Below are 9435 nucleotides of genomic sequence, written 5' to 3' on the forward strand. Positions count from 1 at the left end.
AAGATACAATTAAGTGCTGGTAAAAGGTGGAGAGTCCGGTCTGATTTTATCTTCTGCATCTCTATCCAGATGGCAGCCACCTGCTCTGGAGTGGAATCAATTTGGGGACTTTCGCAAACTTATGAACTAGATTAGAAAGATATAATGTTACTCTTAAGTCAAGGGCATAGATGTCAAGTAGAAATTATGGGGTGCCTTCTTTCTCTTAGATTTCTTCTTGGGAACTCAGTGTTGAAGACACACGGTGTGCCTACCCCCTAGAGCCAAAGGAGAATGCAGGTGCACGTATTGATTAGGATGATATTTCACAGCTAGAATTGTCCTGCTTTTAATAAATGGTCAAAATTGCCTATGTTTAGACATTCTTTGCATTAAGAAGTCCTTGCTTGTGTTCAAAATGTAAATGTAAGCCACAGGAAGACCAGACACCTGGCCCTCAAGGCGTTCACTGCCACTGAGCCTGAGGCTACTCCTTGCCCTTTGGAAACTGAGGATGAGGTTTCCAAGACAACTTTGACCACTATTCCTCAGTCTGAGGCTTCCTCTACTCCTTCTTCAGGTGCTGAGGGTGGGGTGTCTAGGTCAGCTGTAATTAAAACCTCTATGCGGCTATAGCCAGACTTAGCTAATTTGTACAAGCCGCTCAAAGACAGTATGCCATATAGGAAGTAAATGGCCAATATGGGACTACTTGTGTTTATATGTTCTTTCCTCTCAGTGACCTAAGACAGATCAGACAAGACTTAAAAGTGTCAGACAAGCGTATAAAGTACATTGCGGTCTTTAGAGGACTTACTCAAACTTATGAACTAGATTAGAAAGATATAATGTTACTCTTAAATCAAACACTGACTTCTAATGAGAGACATGCAGTATTACAAGCTGCTACTACATTTAGGCATGGATATTATCTTACTTTTGCTTAATTGACCTTAATTGGAAGGTCACAAGACAGGCAGCCATGGGAACAGCTGGTTCCTACTGGAGACCAAGCAGTCCTCATAGAAGAACCACAGTGGCCTGCCAACCAGATGGCGTATTGGAATAGAAGACACTTTCAGGCACATATTCTTTTCTTTTACCATTTAAAATTTTATTGTTAAAATTTAGCTTTACATAATGATCGTATTCATCATAGGAAATTTGTAACTTTATGTGACGTATCTGGATATCATTTTACCTCTTCTCCTCCCTGCCCTTCAAACTTTCTTCCCCCTCCTCATTTATAAAGGCCCCCTTTCCAATTTTTCCTTCTTTTTCTCATTTTTTTAAATTGTTTTTCTTTTTCTTTAAACCCCCTTGTTCCTCCTTTCTATTGAATTATGACTTTTTCTTATTTCAGAACGTCAATCATACATTTTGGTCCTTATGTACATTTTCAGTGTCCTACCCCAGAGAAGCAATGCACACTTGTATGTCTGATTTACTTCACTTAGGAGTATAGTTTCAAGGTGCATCCATTAACTGTAAAGGTCTTAAGTTTATTCTTCTTTATGGCTGAGTAGTGCTCCATTGTAGAGAAAACCCACATCTTCTTTATCCATTCATCAGTTAATGGGCATTTGGGTTGTTTCCAAGATTTAGCCATTAGAAACTGTGTTGCTATGAACATGGGCACTCATATATCACTGTGGTGTGATGCTTTCAATTCTTTTGGGAAGATACTCAAAAGGGGAATAGCCAGGTGAATTGGGACCTCAAATCCTAGTTTTTTGAAGAATCTCCACACTCATTTCCACGGTGGCTGCACGAGCCTGCACTCCCACCAACAAGAGAAAAGGAGAGGGTTTCCTTCCCCACATCACTATCAGCATTTGTTGTTGGTTGATTTCTTCATGTTAGCCATTCTTTCTTGAGTGTGATGGTATCTCAGCATTGTTTTAATTTGCATCCCTTGGGTGACCAGTGATGTTGAACATTTTCTCATATGTTCATCTGCTGTTTGAAATTCTTCATCTCAGAAGTGTCTATTCATTTCAGATGCACACTTTGGGAGTGGGTCTTGAAATGGGGGGGTCTGATTTTTTTGTTTTTCCTTCTTTGTATGTTCTAGACAATAGTCCTTTTTCTGAAGGACTACTGGCAGGAATTTTTCTGTCAGTGATTACTTTTGCAGAGCAAAAGCTTTTAAATAGGGTGAGATCCAAACTGTTCATTCTTTGTATTATTTCCTGTGCAGTATAGGTTTTGTTCATAAAGTCTATGTCCTCAAGAGCCCTCCCTACTGTCTCTTTCAGCAGATTTAGTGTTTTTGTGTTAACATTTAGATCTTTGATCCACTTTTGTTTTAGTTTAGTGAATGAAGAGAGACACGAGTCTCATTTTATTCTTGAGCGTATAGAAAGTCGGCTTTTCCATCACCACTTGTTGAAGAGCCTATCCTTTTCCAGTGAGATGTTTGGCTCCTTTATCAAAGATGAGGTGGTTGAATATGTCTGGAGATATTTCTGCATCCTCTAGTCTGTTCCATGGATCCTCAGGTCAAAAAAACATGCTGTTTTTACCACAGTAGCTTTGTAGTATAATTTCAAGTCTGGAATTGTGGTACACCCTGCTTTGCCTTTGTTGCCCAAAATTGCCTTTGCTATTCTAGGTCTCTTCTGGTTCCAGATTTTAGAATTGTCTTCTGTAATTCTGTGATGAGATTTTGATCAGCAATGCATTTAATCCGTATGTCAATTTTGGAAGTATGGCCGTTTTCACTGTATGGGCTCTTCCTACCCAAGAGCAAGGGATATCTTTCCATTTTCTGATATTCTCTTTGATCTCCTTTTTAATAGCGTTGTAGTTTTCAAAGTAGGGGATTTTTACTTCCTGTATTAGATTGATTCCTAGGTATTTCATTTTTGGGATGTTATTGTGGAAGGTGTTGTTCCCTAATTTCTCTCCCAGTGAGTTCGTTGTTACTCCAGAGGAAGGCTATTGATTTTTCAGTGTTGACTTTATATCGAGCTACACTAATGAATTTGGTTATTAAATCCACAAGCATTTTGGTGGAGTTTTTTGGGGTCTTCTGTGTCTAGTATCATGTCAACTGCAAATAACCGTAGTTTATCTTCTTTCTTTTCTATCCTTATCCCTTTTCTTTTTCTTGTCTAATTGCTCTGGAGAATGTTTCCAGAAGAATACTAAATAAGAGTGGTGACAGTGGGCATCCTTGTCTTACTCCTGAATTTAGAGTGAAAGCTTTCAGTTTTTATCCATTCAGTACAACGTTGTCTGTTGGCTTTTCATAGATGGCTTTTTATCACAATCAGATCAGGACCATCTATTAGAGTTTTCTGTAGGGTTTTTATCATGAATGAGTGGTGAACTTTGTCAGATGCTTTCTCTGCTTCAATTGAAATAGCATGTGTTTTTGTCTTTGGCTCTGTTGATATGGTGCATTACATGTCTTGATTTTTGTATGTTGAATCATACCTGCATCCCATGATGAATCCTACTTGATCACAGTGTATAATCTTCCTGATGATTTGTTGCAATTTCTTTGCCAGTATCTTAGTGATAATTTTGGATATATTTTTATGAGGGAGATTGTCCTGTAGTTCTCTTTTTTGATAGGCTCCTTCTCTGCTTTTGGTATCAGGGTAAAACTGGCTTCCAGCAATGATTTTGGGATTATTGCTTTCTTTCAATTTCATTAAACATTTTGCAGAAAACTGGCCATAGATTTTCTCTGTTTATTTTGTTTTTGTTTGTTAGTTTGTTTTTAATCTAGCAGGGAAACAATTGGGGCCTAGACTTATCTTTGTTGGTATGTTTTTAATTACATTTTAAACTTTAGAGGTTGACATTGAGTTATTTATATTTATTATTGATATTGGGTTGATTAAAGTCTTCTTTCTGAGCTTCATAAATTAATACTTTTCTTTTTCTTGTCTAATTGCTCTGGAGAATGTTTCCAGAAGAATATTAAATAAGAGTGGTGACAGTGGGCATCCTTGTCTTACTCCTGAATTTAGAGTGAAAGCTTTCAGTTTTTATCCATCCAGTACAATGTTGTCTGTTGGCTTTTCATAGATGACTTTTTATCACATTCAGATCAGGACCATCTATTAGAGTTTTCTGTAGGGTTTTTATCATGAATGAGTGGTGGACTTTTTCAGATGCTTTCTCTGCTTCAATTGAAATAGCATGTGTTTTTTGTCTTTGGCTCTGTTGATATGGCGCATTACATGTCTTGATTTTTGTATGTTGAACCATCCCTGCATCCCTGGATGAAACCTACTTGATTACAGTGTATCATCTTCCTGTTGATTTCTTGCATTTTCTTTGCTAGTATCTTATTGATAATTTTGGATATATATTTTTGAGGGAGATTGTCCTGTAGTTCTCATTTTTGATAGGCTCCTTCTCTGCTTTTGGTATCAGGGTAAAACTGGCTTCCAGCAATGATTTTAGGATTATTGCTTTCTTTTTAATTTCATTAAACATTTTGAGGAAAACTGGCCATAGATTTTCTCTGTTTATTGCTTTTGTTTGTTAGTTCATTTTTAATCTAGCAGGGAAATCACTGGGGCCTAGACTTTTCTTTGTTGGTATGTTTTTAATTACATTTTAAACTTTAGGGGTTAATATTGGGTTATTTATATTTATTATTGATATTGGGTTGATTAAAGTCTTCTTTCTGAGCTTCATAAATTAATATGTCTAGGATTCTGTCCCTGTCTTCTATGCTTTCCATCTTATTAGAGTATAAGTTTTCAAAGCAGATACTGAATCTATTTTGGATTTCCACTGGATGTGTTGTGATTTCATTCTATATTGCATGAATTTGGGTATTTACTTTCCTTTTTTTTTTGGATAAGGTTGGCTATGGGTTAATTGATTTTACTTAATCTTTCATAGAACCAACTATTTGATTCATGGATTCTTTGTATTGTTTGCTTAGTATCAATTGCATTAATTTCACCTTGATCCTTAGAATTTCTGCCTTCATCTGAGCTTTAGGATTCACTTTTTCTTTTCCTAGAAGCTTGAGGTTCAACATTAGGTTATTTATTTGAGCTTGTTCTGTTTTCCTGATGTGAGATTCACTGCTACAAATTTCCCTCTTAGGACTGCTTTCATTACATCCCACAAGTTGCAGAATGTTGTATCCTTATTCTCATTTAATTGCAGATACTGTTTAATTTCCCCTTTAACTTCATCTGTGACCCATTGGTTACTAGTGTGGGTGTTGTTTAATTTCCATGTGTCTGTGTGGCTTTTGTGGTATCTTTTGCTACTGATTTCTGGTTTCATTGAACTAAGGTCAAATAATATGCATAGGATGATTTCAATTCCTTTGCATTTACCTCAGCATTTCTTCTGGCTAGTGTATGGTGTAGTTTGGAGAAAATCCATGTGAAGCTGAGAAGAATATGTATTCTGACGTTTTGGAGTGGAACACTCTGTAAACATCTACTAAGCCCATTTGTTCTCAGGTTTGGTTCACTTCTCATCTTTCTTTGTTGATTTTGTTTTTGTCTAGTTGATCTGTTTATTTGTGACAGTGGGATATTTAGGTCCTGAACTAAAATTGTGTTAATGCTTATTAGGTTTTTCATGTCTGTTAATATATGTTTTATATAGCTGAGTGCACCTATATTTTATGTATATATATTTGTAATTGTTGTCTACTCCTCTTAATTAACAAGTATGTAGTGACCATCTCTTTTGATCAATCTGGCTTGAAGTTCACACTGTCTGTGAATGGAATAGCTACCCCTGCTTTTTTCTGAGTTCCTGTTTCATGGAAGTTTGTTTTCCTTCCTTTGACTTTCAGTCTATGAATTTCTTTTTGAGTTACGTGTGTTTCTTGTCTGCAGCATAATGTTGCATCTTGTTTCTTAATCCATTCTGCCAGTCTGTTTCTTTTGATTGGTGAATTGAGACCACTTACAGTGACAGTTATAGCTGATATGTATTGATTTATCCTTATCATATTATTTTCCTGTCTCCCATTTTATCATTTGCCCTGCCTGGTGGCTTCTTTCTATTGCTGTTCTTGCACTTGTGATTTTCATTATCATTTTGATTGGAATTGAGACCACTTACAGTGACAGTTATAGCTGATATGTATTGATTTATCCTTATCATATTATTTTCCTGTCTCCCATTTTATCATTTGCCCTGCCTGGTGGCTTCTTTCTATTGCTGTTCTTGCACTTGTGAGATTCATTATCTCTTCCTAAAGTGCCCTTCAGATTACTTTGTAGAACTTGTGCGTTGGCTGTGAATTTCTTCATTTACTCTTTGTTGCAGAAGTATTTTATTTCTCCATTGATTTTTGAAAGATAATTTTGCAGGGTATGCGAACCTCGGTTGGAGGTTGTTTTCTTTTAGGACTTGAAATACTTCACTTCAGGCTCTTCTTGCTTTAAGGGTCTGTGTTGAGAAGTCAGCTGTGATTCTCATGGGCTTTTTTTATAGGTGGTTTTTCTCTTTTGCCTGACATCTTAGTATTCTGTTTTTATCCTGAATTCCTGGAATCTTGATGATTGTGTGCCTTGGTGTGGATTTATTTTGGTCATGGCTATTTGGGATCTTATATTCCTCACTTATTTGTATGTTGAATTCTCTTTGGAAGTTTTGAAAATTTTTTGCCACTAGTTCTTCAACCAGCTTTTGCATAACATTTGTGTTATCGCCAGCATTCTCATGGACTCCGAGCAATCATTTATTATTTCTCTCTGCATCATGTTGCAATCATTGGACTGGTTTTTCATGATCTCTTACTATTTTTAAGAAATCTTTCTTGTCATGGTCTGTAACCACAATCCTGCCTTCTATATCTGAAATTATATCCTTGTTATGTTTCAAAATATATTCTATGAACTTTAAATCTCCTGCATATCTTTTTAAATCTGTTTCATGGATTCCATTTCTTTCTTATGTTGGGTACTCATTGTTTTCATCATTTTTCCTAAGCTCATCTCTTTCTCTTTTATCTGTGCCTACTCTAGCTTCACTGAACCTGTCCTTCAACTTAATTGCTATTTATTTTTTTACCTGGAAGATTATTTTCTCTATGGCTTCATGCATTCATTTTTTCACTTCTGAAGTTATCTGTTCAGAAAGATCCAGTGAGCGGCTTCCATTTTCCTCCATCGCATTGTCCCCTGGACTTATCCTTGGTCGGCTGTCAGTCTGGGGTTGCGTTTTGCTTCTGTGTCTTGTCACTTTCTAGTTTTTTTTATTTAGTTTGTTTTCTGAGTAGTTGCTTGTAGGTTGCTTAATGCTAAATTTATCACTTAAATTAAGCTTTCTCTAGGAAATGTCTTTTCCTCAGAGATGACCTCTTGGTATAGGTGATACTTGGCTTTTGTGTCTATCCCAGGATTCTACCTTCCTAATTTGTTAAGGTTTCAAGGTTGCTGTCTATTTCACTCAGTACCCAGTCCTTTATTACTGGACTATGTTGATGGCTATGACCCCAGACAATAGCGGTGTTGTCATATATGCAAGAACTACTGGTTACAACAGGTTTGATGTTCTGGGTGAAGTAATACAGTTAGCAGTAAAAATAACATCCAGCACAGCCTAGCAACTGACAAACTGTGGTATATGTTAGTTTGGCACCTTTAACCATCCAAATCAGCTCTACCTTTCTATAACAAAATCCAACATAAATGAGGTACTTGTATGCAATGAATTTCCCCTTTTTTGAGTAGTTATACCCTGCAGCGAGGGAATTTGAGAGGAAAAGAAGACAATACCAAGAGAAAAGTGAAAAGAAATATAGTAGCAGCAAGGCTGGGGGGTACAGGATGAAAACCCAGGTTTTTGGAGACTGGAGAATTGGACAGGAGAGAAAGAGTGGAGGAGAAAGAAAGGAATATTGAGGTGAACCAGAAAGACAGGAGATACTGTTCACTCATATAAAAACATCATAGAATTAAGACACATAGTTGAGGAACGAGTGCACATGAATAGAACAGAATAAGAATTAAGGTAAAAAACCTAAACAACACACACACTCACACTCACACATAACAAACAAACACAGATAAACAAACAAAAAAAACCCAAAACAAAAATACAAAACCGGACAGAAAACAGAAGGGAAATCCAGCAGTCAAAGGAAATGAAAAATAGTAAAATTCCTTGGGTAGCTCGCACACATTTCCCCAATGAGGCCATTTCTGCACAGGTCTCCTAGCTGTTTTGGTGCCCTCCAGTGGAGCCAGCCCGAGGCTGCTTCCAGGTCGGTGCACTGTCTGCCCCTCTAGGACCCTGCTGCTTCCTCAGTTCCCATCCTGCACCCCTGATTGCAGAGCAGGGCGGTACCTCTTGTCCTTAATGGCTAGAGCTATTCTGTATAGTGCCTGCATCCACTTCTCAACAGCTTTACTCTGTTCATTGTCCAGCTGCCTACAGTCTAGTGTGAGAGAGCTCTTCCCTCTTCCACTCCAGAACATTGGCAGTGAGGTGGCCCTAGGGCTATTTGGAGCACAAGGCTGAGCTTTTTGAAACAAGATGTCGATCGCACCCACTCTGCTGCTCACAACTGTGTGGGGACTCTGTTCCCCCTCACTCCCCAGTTGTTGACTCTGGGAGCGGCCACTCAGGAAGCAGCTGCTAGTGTTCTCATTGCTGTCTCTGATTACATAAATGTTTTTGATCCAAGTTTGGTCTCTGTTTCACAGCGTACTCAAAGCTGTTTTTGCCGTCCATCCATGCATTGTTGAGCAATTTCTTCTGTGGTAATGTCTCCTGTCTTCTCCTGAGTCCATTTTGTCATTTATCCTTGTTCAGTCACTCAGTTTGCTCTTTGAGTTAATGATGTCTAGATTCTAATTCCTTTGATGTGAAGAAACTGTGTTGATAGCACTCACCACTCTGCCATCTTTTTTCATAAAATATGATTTAATCCAAGCATGTATTCTTAAAGATATAAGAAAGATGAGTACTAAGCCTATCAGTTATTTTAATTTGCAACTATTTATTAGGAGAAAGATGAGGGCATCCCTTACTGCCAATTCCATAGAAGGAAATGCTATAGTTTTTCCCAAGTCATAGTTTTATTATATGTAGATCGTATTCTGTCATGTGTGCCCTCAGAGGAGCTCTCTAGCCGCGGCACCTGTCCTGTGCTGAAGTTTTTAGCAGACAACGGTTATAAGGGTTATAGATCCAAGGAACAACTTTAAAACTTTGAGGTCAAATATATGCGCTTCATCATGTCCTTCTAAAGATAACATTTATTGGTACATTTTAGATATAGTAACACTCCTCATAGGGAATTTAGACCTGTACACCTCTTCTTTCTTCCCTAGACCCCCCATATAGAAAACTTTTGTTTCCATGTTTTTCTTCTATTTTCAATTTTTTCCTCATCCTTCCTTCCATTCCTCCTCACCCCTCCCTCATTACCCTTCCTATTTGAATATTTTCTCCAATTTTATAATGTCTATTGTACATATCACTCCTTTTTTCCCACATGAAGTTTCT

The sequence above is a fragment of the Fukomys damarensis genome, unplaced genomic scaffold (assembly GCF_012274545.1).
Source record: "Fukomys damarensis isolate Sample0158 unplaced genomic scaffold, DMR_v1.0_HiC HiC_scaffold_39, whole genome shotgun sequence".
NCBI classification, from domain to species: Eukaryota; Metazoa; Chordata; class Mammalia; order Rodentia; family Bathyergidae; genus Fukomys; species Fukomys damarensis.